The 11,800-nt window shown below is 45.2% G+C and overlaps 1 protein-coding gene across 3 annotated transcripts in view; it reads right to left on the reverse strand.

Moving 5' to 3' along the window:
* VCPKMT (valosin containing protein lysine methyltransferase) overlaps positions 1 to 11,800 on the reverse strand; it is a 44,528-nt gene that overhangs the window by 7,055 nt on the left and 25,673 nt on the right. The window lies entirely within an intron of this gene.

Genomic DNA, 11,800 nt, shown 5'->3' on the forward strand with positions numbered 1-11,800 from the left:
GCAGGCTTGGTTTCAAGGCCTCTGTCCTTGGCTTACAGGGGGCCCACCTTCTCTGTGTCATCACATCACCCCCCACCCCTCTCTGGCCTGTCTGTATCCAAATTTCCTCCCCCCCCCCTTTTTTTTTTTCAAATTTCCTCTTCCTAGGAGACACCTATCATAATGGATTAGAGCCCACCCTAATGACTTCATTTTAACTTAATTACCCTTTAAAGACCCTATCTCCAAATTGGTCACACTGAGGTGCTGAGGGATTAGGATTACAACATATGGATTTGAGGGGGGACATAACAGTTACTAATTTATAATACACCCAAAGGAGACTGTGAGAGTTTTTGTTTTGTTTTAGAAAATGAAAAGTTCTTGTATGGAGTGGCTTCTCAGATGTTTGACTTAATGAAACTCCAACTCACAAGCACCCCTATTGGCATGGAAGTGAGGGGGCAAATGCCAAGGCTGTTAGCCACAAACCAGTTATGGGATCGAGATCATAGGCACATATGGACCTCGCACATACCTAGCCCTCCCAGCCTCAATCTCCTTATTTGTAAAACAAAGGAATTGAGCTGGAGAGTGTGACAAGCACTCCAACGGCCTTGTGGAGCTTTTCAGTGTGGCAGAGACAGGAAACCCAAAAACTAAACTTCCCAGATTTCTTTACAGCTAGAGTTCTGTTGATGAATTGGGTCACTCCAATAAGATGCACAGGTATGAAAGTGGGAAGACAGAAATGAAGTAGAGACTGCCTTTCTGTTGTTTCTCCTGTCAAGGCCTGCCCCATCACAAGAAAAGGAAGCAGGTGGCGGAGTTAGCATTCCAGTGTCTGTAACCAGGCCTAGGGCAGCAGCAGGAGAGTGCCTAGGAATCTTCCCCGAAGATACACTGGCAAAACATGAAAACCAGGCATTAGCATGTCTATCACTGCACTGCTATAGTATGGGACTGGCAACAACCCCAACATCCATCAGTGGAGAATTGGTTAAATCAGCTATGGTACATCCACACACACAATAGAATGTTCTGTGGCTCTATAAAGGAATAAAAAGAATATTTCCATAGGCTGCTATGGAGTAATCTTCAAGATATATAGACAAATGAAAAAAGCAAAGTGGAGAAAAAGACATAAAGTATGCTACCATTAAGAAAGGGGCGATAGGTATGCATATTTAGAAGAAATCTCAGAAGAATAAACAAAAAAAAAGAGGTAGCCCTAAAGATTTCTTTTTAATAGTAAAAAAGAAAAGGTAAAAGTAAAAATAGTGTGAGTAAGATTCCAAACTCTGGTAGTGAAACCAGAAACAAAGGGACAAGCGTGCAGGCCCCTGTTCTCCCCACTGGTTCAGACTAGAGAATGAGGAGGGAACAGATGGCCGAGGAGGCAGGGAAGGGAAATGAACATTTATTTACTCAGTGTCTGCCCTCTCCAGCACCTGGGCCAGGTGCTTCAAATACATCTTTTCCTTTAATCTTCTCTACGTTTGGTTGCAGGTAGGTAATTTTACTGTCCCCATTTTGTAAATAAGGAAAGGAGAACAAAGAGAAGTTGAACAACTTGATCAAATTCATAAAGCAAGTAGTGTTACCAAATAGGGCTTTGCGCCCAAGCCTTTGGGATCAGCGATAGCATCACTCTCTTGCTGGGTCCCCAGATGGAGTCTTTAGGCTGTAGCCACAGGGAGAGGACACCCCATTAGGACTCCAGTTTCTGTCTCCTTCCTTTACACACCCCTAGAGTGGGGTGCCAGGCCTAGCCAGGGCATCTCCCAGCTTCCCAAGCCATCCCCATCTGGCTCAGGGACAAGAGAGTGCCTCTAAGTCAATCTGATTGCATATTAAAATCACTGAGGAGCTTTCAAAAATACTCATGCTCAGGTCCTATCCCCAGAGACTCTGATTTAGTTGATATTGGGTTGCAGCCTAGACATGGGGTTTAAGGGAGTTTCCCAGGTAATCATAATGTGTGGCAAAGTTCGATAACCACTTGCCATTGGCACATGCAGTTGGGTTCAAGACCACTGGCATCAGCTGGGAGCATGTTAGAAATGAGAAACCTGGGACACCTGGGTGGCTCAGTGGTTGAGCATCTACCTTCGGCTCGGGTCATTATCCTGGAGTCCTAGGATTGAGTCCCGCATTGGGTTCCCTGCAGGGAGCCTGCTTCTCCCTCTGCCTATGTTTCTGCCTCTCTCTCTCTGTGTGTGTGTGTGTGTGTCTCATGAATAAGTAAATAAAAATCTTTAAAAGTTTTTGGAGAGGGCAGCCCAGGTGGCTCAATGGTTTAGCGTCGCCCTCAGCCCAGGGGTGATCCTAGAGACTGGGGATCGAGTCCCACGTCGGGCTTCCTGCATGGAGCCTGCTTCTCCCTCTGCCTGTCTCTGCCTCTCTCTCTCTCTCTCTCTCTCTCTGTGTCTCTCATGAATAAATAAAATCTTAAAAAGAAAAAAAAAAAAGAAATGAGAAATACTGGGCCCCACCCCAGACCTACTAAATCAGAAACTTGTGGGGAGGAAGGAGCTCAGGGAAGGAGGCAACGATCTCTATTTCCTTTTCTTTTCTTTTCATGATTCTATTTATTTGTTCATGAGAGACAGAGAGAGAGAGGCACAGGCAGAGGGAGAAGCAGGCTCCACGCTGGGAGCCCAATGTGGGACTCGATCCCAGGTCCCCAGGATCACTCCCTGGGCTGAAGGCGTCGCCAAACCGCTGAGCCACTCGGGCTGCCCAACGATCTCTATTTTCACTAGCGTTTCACGTGATTCTAACACCCTAAGGTTGAGGACCACTGCTCTAAGCAACAAGGTAGCGACAGACCATCGGGCGCTGTGGTTTATCAACTACCACACAACTGCTAAGCTTATTTCAAAGTATGATAAATTTGATGGCCCCAGGCAATGAGATTGTCCAGGCCATTCCCCCAAGAGCAAAACTTTGAGACATGTAAGAATGTGTTTAAACGTCACTTGGAATCATCCGGAACTCACTGTAGCTTCTGAGAAGGGGAACGGCAATATCAAAATAAAATCTACCAAAAGCTGCCAAAGGGAGCGTTGACAGACAAGAGAGAATAGTCCTCAAGGACAGATGGATCAAGGAGAGCAGCCGAGGTGAACCAAGAGATTGGCAATCTGTCGTACCAAGGCTTCCCAATTTGTGTGGTGTATTAATCTCTCACGGTTACTATAACAAATTACCACAAATTTAATGACCTAAAACAATAGGAATCTATTCTTTTGTCTGGAAGACAAAAGTCCAAAATCACGACATTAGCAGAGTTGGTTCCTTCTGGAAGGCCTGAAAGAGAATGTGTTCTATGCTTCTCTCCTGGCTTCTGGCAGTTGCTAACGACACTTAGAGTCCCTTAGCGTGCAGACACATTGCTCCAGATCTCTGCAGGGCTTCCCCTCTGTCTCAAATTTCTCTTTTTTCATAGGACCATCATTGGATATAGGGCCTACCATAAATCTAGGGTAGATTATTTCAAGATCCTTCACTTAATCACATCTGCAAAAATTCTATTTCTAAATAAGGCCACATTCACAGGTGTGAGGCAGGGCAGGAGGTGGTCATGGTGGTGTTAGGACTTGGACGTTACCTTTTTGAGGGCCACAATTCATCCACTACATGGAAGTGGATGAAGCAAATTTCACTTTCTTTAAGATTTTACTTATTTATTCATGAGAGACACAGAAAGAGAGAGGCAGAGACACAGGCAGAGGGAGAAGCAGGCTCCATGCAGGGAGCCCAATATGGGACTCCATCCCAGGATCACGCCCTGAGCCAAAGGCAGACACTCAACTGCTGAGCCACCCAGGCATCCCCAAATTTCACTTTCTTACAGCTACCCTCCCTGATGCTGATTCTGAGCAGAGGAGTTTCCTGAGGTAACTCAAGACAAACACGATGGGTCTGCCATACAGCACTAATTATTGTCTTCACAGAGTTCTACATTATACAAAATACTTTCATGTGTGCTCACTTAAGGCTTACTGCAAAGCTGGGATGTTTTTGTGTGATTGCATAGGAGGAAACTGAGGCATAGGGAGATTGAGTGACTCACCCAAGCTCCCAGAACTGACAAACTGTAGTCCTCCCACTCTGAATGCGCTGCCCCTTCTGTTGTGACCAGCAACTGTCAGAATCACGATTTAACCCCACTGTCTTCAAGAAAGTAGGGGGCATGGAGATCTCTTACCCAAGGCAGTGGTCTAATGAGACTCAGAATTGCACCAGCCAGTTTATCACCAGTGGTTCAGGGGGCTGGTCTGCTCAATTGCTCCTCAGTTTCCCCTGACTTTTCTCAACTCCAGTTCTACAAACAGAAAGAGCCTTGTTCATGCCAGGCTCTTGGCCTTTTGGGAGAAACTCAGCAATTGTGGATAGAATGATTTTGTTTGTTTCTGGCCCTAGCTCAGCAGGAACCTGTTTGATTGAATATGCACCTCCTCCTAGGGGTTTATCTAGGGGACCTCAGACACTCTGTCGTGTAATGATAGCAGACCAATGGGTTCTCACATCAGTCTCCTTACTCTTGTCAACTCAGAAATAGATGAAAGCCCGTAACCAAGCAGCCAGGACACTAGTGTGGGAGCCTAGTTCATGTGGTTTGGTCAGTGATGTGATGTCGGCTTCATCATTAGGGTCTTTATGCCTGAGCCCCAAGCCTCAAGTGAGCTTGCTCACCTCCACCATGGCTGCTGTTTCTCTCCCTTCTAGGAGTCCAGAGACCCATGTGGCTTGAGTAACCTTGGCCTCCCTGTTGGTGCCAGCTCTCAGCCCTTGGGTTTACAGCCACCAGTAGGACTAGCCCACGATCATTTCAAACTATCAAAAATCACCCCTGTCTTGCCCTTCTGAACTTTTTCAATCTGCTTAATGGCACCTGCTTTAATGTCTGGAAAACAGACATCATCGTCCAGCCCTCTCCTCCCCTTTCTTCTAAAGCAATCTCTGCCCAGGAGACGGGAGGCCGGGCACAGAGATCAGTAGATAAGGAAGGGAGCCAACATTTTTGAGCACCTCCCACTATGAGCCAGACCGTGCACCCTATGCTAACTCACTGAGCTCAGTAATCCAGCCAGCTGGGGCCAGTACTTCTGTCCTAAGTTTACAGGTGAAAAAAGGCTCAGAACAATTCAGGGTCTCAAGGCCACGCCACTGTAAGGCAGAGACAGAATCCAGCCCGTGCTCTCTGGCTCTACTGCGATATTCGTCCTGACTTATTCCTCCTTTGCAGACTTCCGAGTGTGCTGTTCTCCGGTTCTCCGCCTGTGCTAGTGCTACCCTAGTCCAGCCTCTACCCACTCCTTCCTGACTTGCTGGACCAGCTGCCCAGCTCTTCTCTTCTCTGCACTGATTGTTTTCTGCTCTGATTGCCTGCTTTATACTTTTTTCTCCCCCCACTTTTTTTAGAGCGAGGTGGGGTGAGGTGGGGCAGAGGGAGATGCAGAGAGAGAATCTGAAGCAGCTTCCATGCCCAGCGATTAGCCTGACTCAGGATTCCAACTCACTACCCTGAGATCATGACCCGAGCTGAAATTAAGAGTCAGACACTTAACCGTCTGAGCCTCCCAGGCACCCCCTATATTTCTTTTGTATCTCCCATATTGCCTGGCCACAGACTGGACATGGGTAGACAGCACATTTTGTTAACAGAATATGGGTGTGGCACAGCAGGAAATTTATTTTCTACTAAGTATGATTGTAGATTAGGTTAGCTGTCACCTGTAAGTATCTTGAGAGGATCACACCAGATCCGGACTAGGTTAGTAATGTGGTTGACTTATTACCATCCTTGGTCATGAAGGATGAGGGTGGAATTTACGCGGAAGTTCACAGCCAATCTACAAGGCTTACCCTGGCCGATAGCTTTCATCTCCTCCTCTGACAAGTCTGTAGCCAGCCTTGTTTCTCTACTGCTGTACAGCTACAAGTGAGGACAGAAAGTCCCAGGGCATCATGACCAACACACAGAATTCTCCAGACTAGGTGGGAGTTTGTGGAAGCCACACATCAAAGGAACTGCTGGATTCTTGGGAGACTTGAATGAACCTGACCTAGGAATGCACACTAAGATGTACATTTCAGAGGGAAAGGTGGATTTTATGGAGCTTTCATGTGCTTATCTGATGTAATCAGTAAGTGTACAAGCTTGAATCACGGATATTTCCTTTACCAACCCAGGTGAAGTCCAGAAGAGTTACGGAGTTGGGAGGTCCCAGTGAGATATGGCAAATATTCCATACAAGTCACCAGCTGCCAGACCTGAAAACCACATCCAATTTTTCTCCTTTGCCATGAAATTGTCACCGCCAGAGGTCGATCAGACTCCCACCCTCCCACTCACCAACTCAAAATATCTTGACTAAAGCACCTATTCCATTCCATATATTCATCATCGGACTTACCTGTTATACCACACAGCAAAGCTGCATTTCCTATGAGAATTGAGTCAGATAACAAGGGTGTTAAACTCAGTGTTGAAAATTTCTTCTCACTGAGAGTAAGCTGGTGCAGCCTCTTGCGGGACGATTTGGAAATATTAGAATTTAAAATACAAATATCCTCTGACCTAACAGTTCTACTTCCAGGAATTTTTTTTCCCCACAATAACAAAACCAAGGCAAAACAAAAACACATACAAGCATGGAAATAATAATTTCAGCATTATTTGTAAGAGGATGAAGATAGACAGTTATGTCCTTTAATACGGATGATGGTTAAATAAATTTGGATATATCCAAACAACGAAACTCTATGAAGTCTTGAGAAAGGAGGTGGTAAATTTTTATGTGATGATATTGCATATAGAATGTGCTACAGGATATGTTAAATGAAAAAAATAAAGGAGCAGAGGAGTGGGCACAGTGTGTGCAGCACGTTATTGCAGTATGCTCCCTTGCACATAAAAGGGGTATCAGAGGCACACCTGGGTGGCACAGGTGGTTAAGCATCTGAGTCTTGGTTTTGGCTCAGGTCGTGATCTCTGGTTCATTGGATCAAGTCCTGCGTTGGGCTCTGCTTAAGACTCTTTCTCCCTCTTCTGCCTCTCTCCCCTGTTCTCTCAAATAAATAGATAGAAAATAGATAGATAGATACAAACATACATACATACATACATACATACAGAAATGTATCAGAGCATTTATTTATTGATTTAAACTAAAATACAGCATGGGCCTCTTCTCCATGTATTACTTGGAGATTTATTGTAGATTTCTGACAACTCATATAATTTAATTTGTCCTAAGAGCAATGATATCATCTCTGAATCAGACAGAAAGGGAAAAATGGCCTCTTTATAACCTTAGGGGGGAAAATGGGGTAGATTTGCTGCTACTGCACCCTTTCCTTGTTCTCACTGAAACACCCTGCTCCCTTTCAGCTGATATTGGTGGGTTCTTGGAGGCAGGTTGATGTTTAAAAAGTTGATCTTTAAAAAAAAAAATCCAATACCGAATCCTGATACTGGCTCCTTATACCCTTTGTGGATGGAAGATCAGAGCTGGGTACTGATTTTCATCCAGCAGCATCCAGGGGTGAATACTGGAGATTATAAAAGACTCATCTATGTTTCTGGGGAATTTCCAGACCAACAGTATGGTAGGGGATGCTAGACTAAGGCATTAGGGACCATGAGATCCAGTTCCATACTCTTAACCTTGGAATAGTAATACAATGAAAAGTATATTTTAATAAGGAATGTCACAATAGTTCTAGTCTTTTACATTTGGAACCTGGGCTCTCTCAAGGTGCCAGAGCATAGTGGGTAAGAGCAAGACCCTGTAGCCAGATTCCAAGATTCAGTCCCAGTGATGCCATTTATTAGTTATTTGATTGTGAATGTTACTTTCTGGTTTTAGTTTTCTCATTTGTAAAATGGGATAATTCTGACACCCATCTCCTAAGACTCTCATGAAAATTAAACTTGTAAATATAAGTAAAACACATGCCAAGTACTCAATCCTTAGGAGCTAATCTGTTTCAGAAAAAGTCGTATTTCTGCACTGTGAGCATTAAAAACTTCAAACCCCTTACTGCCTCTTCCCTCTCCAAGCTCCCAGAGGCCAGGAATTAAGATAACAGACATGATCTTCGTCTCCTAAGTTCAACAGAGCAGTTTTTCCTAAGCCACACTGTCTAGTGCAATATAAATTAGTGTAGACTATTCGTTTTATCTCAAAATCATGTCAAACTCAGACTTGCCTTTGTGCTTAATTATTAGTTCTTCTCTCAGGAGTTGAGAATGTAGCACTTTCATTCACTTACAAGAAGTTTAAGTGCCCACGGTGGTGGTGCTGGTGTGTGAAAGGACCCAGCGGAGCTCTGCTATTGGTGTGTGAGCAACCACCTTGGTGGTTTCTAGGCTACAAGGCTGGCAGTTTTGTCACTGTGTAGGCAGGATATGGGATTCCAGAGGAGATAGCTGTGAGATCCTGAGGAAGCCCTCACCTGTCTGCATCCGAGTCTCATCATCTCTAAAACAGAAGGACTGCATTAAACAGGCTAGTGGTTCTTTCCAGTCCAAAAGACTCTAAGTAGATAGGAACCCTGTCTCAGCTGTTTTTTTTTTTTTTTTAAACTACACCAAAACACTCCCTGCTGACCCCAACATTGCCACCACATACCTAAACACACTCTCACAGTGAAATAATAACAGCTTCCCTTTTCTGAGTGCTAAACGCCAAATACTTCACATACATCACTGCGCTTAATGCTCACGATAGGCCTCTGGGGCAGCTGGTTCATTTTTCAGATACCCAGAGAGTCCAAGGTAAAGGCCAAAGTAGGAGCTGGGAGTCTGGCCCCTCCAGCCCTATCCTATTCTCTGTATATAGATCCAAGGGACTCCCAGGCCTTCCAAGGCAGCCACTGTGTGGTAAGGGTATTAGAACTGAGCAATGGGATTCCCTTGACATTTCAGGTATCAAGTGGCAGCATCATCCTTGGATTTCTACTTCCCCAATTTATTCTGTTTCAAGCTATACAGGTGTTAGGAAGCAGGGCCCAAGGGGTTCTCCTCCAGCCCTCCAGAACCCCCCACAGTGGACAGGGATTCTGTACATTTGATCCCAAACCTCCTCCCTGCACTGTTGCACTCAGGAGCAAGATGCAGCTGGGTTCCCCTCCTGTGGGCTCTCTACCTGCGTCAGACCTCAGGGCAGGGTGGGGCCCGAGCACCGGGAGGAGACCTCACTTTTTGTGTCTGGTTCAATGCACCTATTCCAATCTGACTCTCCTGCAGCTGCACACTTTCAGAGCTTTTGTCTTCCATTCCTGCCTTAAGCACTTCAGTCTGCCAGCCAATCTCTCTCTCACATGCGCTCTCTCTCTCTCTCTCTCACACACACACACACACACACACACTCACATTCTCATTCATCCTCTCTTTGAAGACATTTCATAGCTGAAAATAAACATATCAAAATGAAGACTGTGCCCTGTGACAAGAAAGCATATACAAAAGAATTAAAAGCCAGAGTTCTTAAAGCCTCAGTCATTAAGGAATGTCTCTGGAACCATCCTTCTCTTTTACAGGGTGGAGAGCCGCAATAAATAGAACTCATCAGAGACTTAGACATACTCAGAATAAGAAATGCACACATTTATTATGAGCAGCTGCATTCAGCTGAGTTCCTGGAGGGATGTGGGAGAAGCCTGGCATTCATTCACTGCTCTGGAAAAGGCTGATGACAACAGCACCCAAAGGAGCAAGTTCCTGGCACTGTGGGTGGCACCCACTGGGCAGCAGTGTCCACACAGGTGAGGTCGGCCTCATGCTGGGGCTGGGCGCATTCGGCCTCCCCGCCCCCACCCCTAGACCACCAAGGGGCAAGCCACTAACCCTTACCCTCTTCTCAGGCCTCCAGTTCCTCAGGGGTGGGGTGGGCTGTAAGGGAGAGTTTCCTGAGCAGCTTCCCTAAACCCTCCGATGACACAGTCCATCGACCCTCAGACTGTGGCCTGCCTGTGGAGTGGGAGAGAGGCAGGACCCAGCTGGGCAGCCTGCAGGCCTCTCATCGGCCCCTCAGAGATGAGAATCCTGCTATTTGTCAAAGGAAGGCACCACCTTGCTTCCCATTGTGCCTTCACTTGCGGTGGGGCCTTACCTCTGGATAAGCATCAAGCCTCAGAAATACAGAATACCCAGTCAAATTTGAATTTCAGATAACAAATAATGTTTCAGTATAAATATGTCCCAAATACTGCACGGGGCAAACTTATGCTAAAACATCTTTTGTTATTTATCTGAAATTCAAATAAAACTGCGTGTCCTGTGTTTTAGCTGGCAGCTATACCTCCCTTGCAGTCTTTCCTCCCTCTAGGCCTTCCCAGGGAGTATTTATTCTAGAGATGGGCTTTTAAGCAAAAATTCATTCAGTTCTGATTCTCCTGGGTTTGTTGATGAAAAGGAAAGACTTCAGGGCACATCTACTGAATAAAATCTCTGTGGGTGGGTCCCAGAAATGCACATTTTATCAAGTTGTTATTTAGGTGATTCTGATGCACATGTGTATTAGTTATCTTTGCTTCTGGGCAAATTATCCTCAAACACAGAGGCTGAAAATAAGCGACATTTATTAGCTCAGAGTTTGTAGGAGTCAAAAATAGGAATGGATTTAGCTCTGTGATTTGGGTTTAGGGTCTCTTATGATGCTGTGGTCATGTGTTGTTCAGGCTGCGATCATCTCAAGACTTCCCTGGTATTGGAGAATTTCTCCCAGGCTCACTTGCATGGCCTCCAATAGGTTTCGGGTCTTTGCTATTGGCTGGAAACATCAACTCCTTATCACTTCGGTCTCTCACTTCCCCCAGAGTTAGGGATCTGGGAGGTGGGGAGCGGGACTTCCTCAAGACAAATCTCAATTTAGACTATACACAGAGCGAGAGACTTTCAGAAGAGCATGAATACCAGGGGGCAGGAATCACTGGGGGCTAGCTACCCCTCCACAATATCCAAGTTTGAGAATCACTGATACAGATCAGTCCTCATCATACTGCAACCAAGGCCACCTTTTAAAAATGGGACCGACATAAATAAATAAATAAATAAATAAATAAATAAATAAATAAATAAATAAAAATGGGACCAATCCTGTTTCTATCCTTCCTCCACATCCACCCCTTGGGAATTTGAGACAACAATGGAGAAGAAATGAGGGAGAAAAAATAGTCAGAATGACAATCTTAGAATAGCAAAATGTTAAATTTTAAAATGCTTGCCAATATTGTTTGAGGAGAAGTAAATTATATGCAAATCCCATGCATATGTAACTGTCATCCTAAAAATTTTACCGCTCAATGTGGCTCCTGAGGAATCTCCTATGAGGATTTCTGGTAACATAATAAGTAGGGTGACTAGTTGTCTACTTTCCCCAGGAGTCTCCCATGTCCTGGAAAATCCTTCAGTCCCATGCAAAATGGTCTCTTTCTTTTCTATTCTCTTTTCTTTTAAAGATTTTATCCATTTATTTGAGAGAGAGAGAGAGAAAGCATGAGCAGAGGGTGAGAGGGAGAAGGAGAAGTATGACGTGAGGCTCCATCCCAGGACCCTGGCCAGAGTAAAGGCAGATACTTAACCAACTGAGCCAGCCAGGCATCCCAGTTGGTCTCCTCCTTAACAAGGAGCCAACAAGAAAGGTATCTGTCACTCTGCCCTTCTCCACAGACTGTGGGTCCATCTACCTGGTGCTGAAGTAGAGAGAGCACAGGCTTTGAATGTGTGCCCTTTGCTGTGGCCTTAAACTAAGATGGGCAGCATAAATCAGCATTAGTGAGGCTTAAATATAATGATGCACATGGG

Source organism: Canis aureus, chromosome 9 (assembly GCF_053574225.1).
Source record: "Canis aureus isolate CA01 chromosome 9, VMU_Caureus_v.1.0, whole genome shotgun sequence".
NCBI classification, from domain to species: Eukaryota; Metazoa; Chordata; class Mammalia; order Carnivora; family Canidae; genus Canis; species Canis aureus.